The sequence below is a fragment of the Eurosta solidaginis genome, chromosome 1 (assembly GCF_040869045.1).
Source record: "Eurosta solidaginis isolate ZX-2024a chromosome 1, ASM4086904v1, whole genome shotgun sequence".
NCBI lineage: Eukaryota > Metazoa > Arthropoda > Insecta > Diptera > Tephritidae > Eurosta > Eurosta solidaginis.
The window spans coordinates 148,135,758-148,143,526 of NC_090319.1; positions in this window are offsets into that span (position 1 = coordinate 148,135,758).

The window sequence follows — 7,769 nt, forward strand, 5'->3', positions numbered from 1 at the left end:
CTTTTATTTTTGTATTTTGTTGCAACATATCATTACTGGAGTTGAATGTTGACATAATTTACTTATATACTGTAATGATATTAACTTTTCTTTTAAAATTTGAATTAAAAAAAAAAAATTTTTAAAAAGTGGGTGTGGTCGTTCTCCGATTTTGCTAATTTTTATTAAGCCGACATATAGTAATAAGAGTAACGTTCCTGCCAAATTTCATCATGATATCTTCAACGACTGCCAAATTACAGCTTGCAAAACTTCTAAATTACCTTCTTTTAAAAGTGGGCGGTGCCACGCCCATTGTCCAAAATTTTACTAGTTTTCTATTCTGCGTCATAAGTTCAACTCACATATCAAGTTTCATCGCTTAATCCGTATTTGGTAATGAATTATCGCACTTTTTCGATTTTTCGAAATTTTCGATATCGAAAAAGTGGGCGTGGTTATTGTCCGATATCTTTCATTTTAAATAGCGATCTGAGATGAGTGCCCAGGAACCTGCATACCAAATTTCATCAAGATACCTCAAAATTTACTCAAGTTATCGTGTTAACGGACAGACGGACGGACGGACGGACGGACATGGCTCAATCGAATTTTTTTTCGATACTGATCATTTTGATATATGGAAGTCTATATCTATATCGATTCCTTTATACCTGTACAACCAACCGTTATCCAATCAAAGTTAATATACTCTGTGAGCTCTGCTCAACTGAGTATAAAAACTAATACTAATTGTATATAAATAACATACATACTCATTGTTTCAGAAGCATTGTGAAAAATGCTCCAAACTACGGTAAAGCAAGGTGTATGTGCAGGTACATACGTACGTACATAAATAAAAAATAACAAGTAAGGAAGGTTAAGTTCGGGTGTAACCGAACATTAAGTACTCAGTTGAGAGCTATGATGACAACATAAGGGAAAATAACCATGTAGGAAAATGAACCGAGGGAAACCCTGGAATGTGTTTGTATGACATGTGTATCAAATGAAAGGCATTAAAGAGTATTTTATGAGGGAGTGGGCCATAGTTTTATAGGTGGACGCCATTTAGGGATATAGCCATATAGGTGGATCAGGGTTGACTCTAGAATGCGTTTGTACGATATGGGTATCAAATTAAAGGTGTTAATGAGTATTTTAAAAGAGAGTAATCCCTAGTTCCATAGGTGCACGCCGTTTCGAGATATCGCCACAAAGGTGGGCCAGGGGTGACCCTAGAATTCTTTTGTACAACATGGGCATCAAACGAATGGTGTTAATGAGTATTTTAAAAGGGAGTGGGCCTTAGTTCTATAGGTGGATGCTGTTTCGAAATATCGCCATAAAGGTGGACCAGGAGTGACTCTAGAATGTGTTTGTACGATATGGGTATCAAATTAAAGGTATTAATGAGGGTTTTAAAAGGGAGTCGTGGTTGTTGTATAGGTGGTCGCATTTTCGAAATATCGCCATAAAGGTAGATCAGGGGTGACTCTAGAATTTGTTTGTACAATATGGGTATCAAAAGAAAGGTGTTAATGAGTATTTTAAAAGGGAGTAATCCTTAGTTCTATAGGTGGACGCCGTTTCGAGATATCGCCATAAAGGTGGGCCAGGGGTGACTCTAGAATTCGTTTGTGCAATATGGGTATTAAACGAAAGGAGTTAATGAGTAAAGGTGGACCAGGGGTGACTTTAGAATATGTTTGTACGATATGGGTATCAAATGAAAGGTGTTAATGAGTATTTTAAAAGGGAGTGGGCCTTAGTTCTATAGGTGGACGCCGTTTCAAAATATCGCCATAAAGGTGGACCAAGGGTGACTCTAGAATGTGTTTGTACGATATGGGTATCAAATTAAAGGTATTAATGATGGTTTTAAAAGGGAGTGGTGGGTGTTGTATAGGTGGTCGCATCTTCGAAATATCGCCATAAAGGTGGACCAGGGGTGACTCTAGAATTTGTTTGTACAATATGGGTATCAAAAGAAAGGTGTTAATGAGTATTTTAAAAGGGAGTAATCCTTAGTTCCATAGGTGGACGTCGTTTCGAGATATCGCCATAAAGGTGAGCCAGGGGTGACTCTAGAATTCGTTTGTGCAATATGGGTATCAAACGAAAGGAGTTAATGAGTATTTTAAAAGGGAGTGAGCCTTAGTTCTATAGGTGGACGCCTTTTCGAGATGTCGACATAAAGGTGGACCAGGGGTGACTCTAGAATGAGTTTGTACAATATGGGTATCAAATTAAAGGTATTAATGAGAGTTTTAAAAGGGAGTGGTGGTAGTTGTATATGTGAAGGCGTTTTCCAGATATCGACCAAAATGTGGACCAGGGTGACCCAGAACATCATCTGTTGGATACCGCTATTTTATTTATATATATAATACCTGCCAAGATTTTAAGGGTTTTTTATTTCGCCCTGCAGAACTTTTTCATTTTCTTCTACTTAATATGGTAGGTGTCACATCCATTTTATAAGTTTTTTTCTAAGGTTATATTTCGCTTCAATAAAACAATCCAATTACCTTACCATGTTTCATCCCTTTTTTCTAATTTGGTATAGAATTATGGCATTTTTTCATTTTTCGTAATTTCGATATCGAAAAATTGGGCGTGGTCATAGTCGGATTTCGTTCATTTTTCGTACAAGATAAAGTGAGTTCAAGTAAGCACGTGAACTAAGTTCATTAAAGATATGTCGATTTTTGCTCAAGTTATCGTGTTAAAGGCCATGCGGAAGGACAGACGGACGACTGTGTATAAAGAATGGGCGTGGCATCAACCGATTTCGCCCATTTTCACAGAAAAGAGTTAACGTCATAAAATCTATGCCCCTACCAAATTTCAAAAGGAGTGGTTAATTTTTGTTCGACTTATGGCGTTAAAAGTATCCTAGACAAATTAAATGAAAAAGGGCGGAGCCACGCCCATTTTAAAATTTTCTTTTATTTTTGTATTTTGTTGCACTATATCATTACTGGAGTTGAATGTTGACATAATTTACTTATATACTGTAAAGATATCAAATTTTATGTTAAAATTTTACTTAAAAAAAATTTTTTTTTAAAGTGGGCGTGGTCCTTCTCCGATTTTGCTAATTTTTATTAAGCATACATATAGTAACAAAAGTAACGTTCCTGCCAAATTTCATCATGATATCTTCAACGACTGCCAAATTACAGCATGCAAAACTTCTAAATTACCTTCTTTTAAAAGTGGGCGGTGCCACGCCCATTGTCCAAAATTTTACTAATTTTCTATTCTGCGTCATAAGTTCAACTCATCTACCAAGTTTCGTCGCTTTATCTCTCTTTTGTAATGAATTATCGCAATTTTTCGGTTTTTCGAAATTTTCGATATCGAAAAAGTGGGCAAAATCATCAGGAACGAAAAAAAATTTGATTGAGCCATGTCCGTCCGTCCGTCCGTCCGTCCGTCCGTTAACACAATAACTTGAGTAAATTTTGAGGTATATTGATGAAATTTGGTATGTAGGTTCCTGAGTACTCATCTCAGATCGGTATTTAAAATGAACGATATCGGACTATAACCACGCCCACTTTTTCGATATCGAAAACTTCGAAAAACCGATAAAGTGCGATAATACATTACCAAAGACAGATAAAGCGATGAAACTTGGTAGGTGGGTTTAACTTATGACGCAGAATAGAAAATTATTAAAATGTTGGACAATGGGCGTGGCACCGCCCACTTTTAAAAGAAGGTAATTTAAAATTTTGCAAGCTGTAATTTGGCACTCGTTGAAGATATCATGATGAAATTTGGCAGGAACGTTACTCCTATTACCATATGTACGCTAAATAAAAATTAACAAAATCGGAGAAGGACCACGCCCTTTTTTAAAAAAAATTTTTTTTTAAAGTAAAATTTTAACAAAAAATTTAATATCTTTACAGTATATAAGTAACTTATGTCACCATTCAGTTCCAGTAATTATATGCACGCAGAATAGAAAATTAGTAAAATTTTGGACAATGGGCGTGGCACCGCCCACTTTTAAAAGAAGGTAATTTAGAAGTTTTGTAAGCTGTAATTTGGCAGTCGTTGAAGATATCATGATGAAATTTGGCAGAAACGTTACTTCTGTTACTATATGTATGCTTAATGAAAATTAGCAAAATCGGAGGAAAAATTTTTTTAAAGTAAAATTTTAACAAAAAATTTAATATCTTTACAGTATATAAGTAAATTATGTCAACATTCAACTCCAGTAATGATATAGTGCAACAAAATACAAAAATAAAAGAAAATTTCAAAATGGGCGTGGCTCCGCCCTTTTTCATTTAATTTATCTAGGATACTTTTAATGCCATAAGTCGAACAAAAATTTACCAATCCTTTTGAAATTTGGTAGGGGCATAGATTTTATGACGTTAACTCTTTTCTGTGAAAATGGGCGAAATCGGTTGATGCCACGCCCAGTTTTTATACACAGTCGTCCGTCTTTCCTTCCGCATGGCCGTTAACACGATAACTTGAGCAAAAATCGACATATCTTTAATGAACTTAGTTCACGTGCTTACTTGAACTCACTTTGTCTTGGTATGAAAAATGAACGAAATCCGACTATGACCACGCCCACTTTTTCAATATCGAAAATTACGAAAAATGAAAAAAATGCCATAATTCTATACCAAATACGAAAAAAGGGATGAAACATGGTAAGGTAATTGGATTGTTTTATTGAAGCGAAATATAACTTTAGAAAAAACTTTATAAAATGGTTGTGACACCTACCATATTAAGTAGAAGAAAATGAAAAAGTTCTGCAGGGCGAAATAAAAAACCCTTAAATTTTTGGCAGGTATAATATATATAAATAAATTAGCGGTATCCAACAGATGATGTTCTGTGTCACCCTGGTCCACATTTTGGTTGATATCTGGAAAACGCCTTCACATATACAACTACCACCACTCCCTTTTAAAACTCTCATTAATACCTTTAATTTGATACCCATATCGTACAAACTCATTCTAGAGTCACCCGTGGTCCACATTTATGTCGATATCTCGAAAAGGCGTCCACCTATAGAACTAAGTCTCACTCCCTTTTAAACTACTCATTAACTCCTTTCGTTTGATACCCATATTGCACAAACAAATTCTAGAGTCACCCCGGCCCACCTTTATGGCGATATCTCGAAACGGCGTCCACCTATGAAACTAAGGATTACTCCCTTTAAAAATACTCATTAACACCTTTCTTTTGATACCCATATTGTACAAACAAATTCTAGAGTCACCCCTGGTCCACCTTTATGGCGATATTTCGAAAATGCGACCACCTATACAACAACCACCACTCCCTTTTAAAACCATCATTAATACCTCTAATTTGATACCCATATCGTACAAACACATTCTAGAGTCACCCCTGGTCCACCTTTATGGCGATATTTCGAAACGGCGTCCACCTATAGAACTAAGGCCCACTCCCTTTTAAAATAATCATTAACACCTTTCATTTGATACCCATATCGTACAAATATATTCTAAAGTCACCCCTGGTCCACCTTTACTCATTAACTCCTTTTGTTTTATACCCATATTGCACAAACGAATTCTAGAGTCACCACTGGCCCACCTTTATGGCGATATCTCGAAACGGCGTCCACCTATGAAACTAAGGATTTAAAATAAAAATAAAAAAAAAATAAATGTAAGGCGCGATAACCTCCGAAGAGATCTAAGGCCGAGCTTCTCTTCCAATTTGCGTCGTGCTCCTCTTGATTTTCCCTACAAATTGGCCGGACGGGACCTACATGTTTTATGCCGACTCCGAACGGCATCTGCAAAGCAGATGAGTTTTCACTGAAAGCTTTTCATGGCAGAAATACACCCGGAGTGCTTGCCAAACACTGCCGAGGGGCGACCCCGCTTAGAAAAATTTTCTTCTAATTGAAAAATCTTATTTCTAAAATTTTGATGTTGCTTTGCCCGGGAGTTGAACCCAGGGCATACGGTGTGATAGGCGGAGCACGCTACCATCACACCACGGTGGCCGCTAAGGATTACTCCCTTTTAAAATACTCATTAACACCTTTCTTTTGATACCCATATTGTACAAACAAATTCTAGAGTCACCCCTGGTCCACCTTTATGGCGATATTTCGAAAATGCGACCACCTATACAACAACCACCACTCCCTTTTAAAACCCTCATTAATACCTTTAATTTGCTACCCATATCGTACAAACACATTCTAGAGTCACCCCTGGTCCACCTTTAAGGCGATATCTCGAAACGGCGTCCACCTATGAAACTAAGGATTACTCCCTTTTAAAATACTCATTAACACCTTTCTTTTGATACCCATATTGTACAAACAAATTCTAGAGTCACCCCTGGTCCACCTTTATGTCGATATTTCGAAAATGCGACCACCTATACAACAACCACCACTCCCTTTTAAAACCCTCATTAATACCTATAATTTGATACCCATATCGTACAAACACATTCTAGGGTCACCCCTGGTCCACCTTTCTGGCGATATTTCGAAACGGCGTCCACCTATAGAACTAAGGCCCACTCCCTTTTAAAATACTCATTAACACCTTTCGTTTGATACCCATATCGCACAAACATATTCTAAAGTCACCCCTGGTCCACCTTTATGGCGATATCTCGAAAAGCCGAACACCTATAGAACGAAGGCCCACTCCCTTTTAAAAATAATCATTAACACATTTCATTTGATACCCATATCGTACTAACAAAGTCTAGAGTCACCCCTGGTCCACCTTTATTGCGATACCTCGAAAAGGCGTCCACCTATAGAACTAAGGCCCACTCCCTTCTAAAATACTCATTAACTCCTTTCGTTTTATACCCATATTGCACAAACGAATTCTAGAGTCACCCCTGGCCCACCTTTATGGCGATATCTCGAAACGGCGTCCACCTATGGAACTAAGGATTGCTCCGTTTTAAAATACTCATTAACACCTTTCTTTTGATACCCATATTGTACAAACAAATTCTAGAGTCACCCCTGGTCCTCCTTTATGGCGATATTTCGAAAATTCGACCACCTATACAACAACCACCACTCCCTTTTAAAACCCTTATTAATACCTTTAATTTGATACCCATATCTTACAAACACGACTACATGATTCCCTACCTGCTCTTTGAGGGAGATCTCAAGGCCACAATAGAGGTGGACGGTTGGCGCAAGGGTGCGCAAATGGCGGACGAGGCGATACATGTGTACACCGATGGTTCAAAAATAGTGGAAGGAGTAGGGTCTGCGGTATACTGCGCTGATCCGGAATTAAGCAGATCCTACAGGCTGCCGGATTACTGTAGCGTTTTCCAAGCGGAAATATTAGCCGTAAACAAAGCAGTAGAAACCCTGGAAGAGAATAGCTTAAGCTGCAACCGTGTTAACTTTTATATTGACAGTCAAGCAGCAATTAAGGCAATAATCTCGCATAGCACAGCATCTAAATGCGTGTTAGAGTGTAAGCAGTCTCTGGAGAGAATCGGGACAGGGAGAAGCATACATCTATATTGGGTCCCAGGGCATATGGGAATAGATGGGAATGAAAAAGCGGACGAATTAGCTAAAAAGGGCGCATCCCTTGAAGCTTGCTCCGTAGACGTCCCAATTAGATTGGGCGAGATTAAGCGAAGGCGAGAGGTGCACATGATCCACCAAGCAGAAAAGGCGTGGGTTCAAGCGCGGGGCTGTAAAGTGTCGAAGATTATGTGTAGGTCTTACAACTTTAGACTAACACAGTTGCTTCTATCAT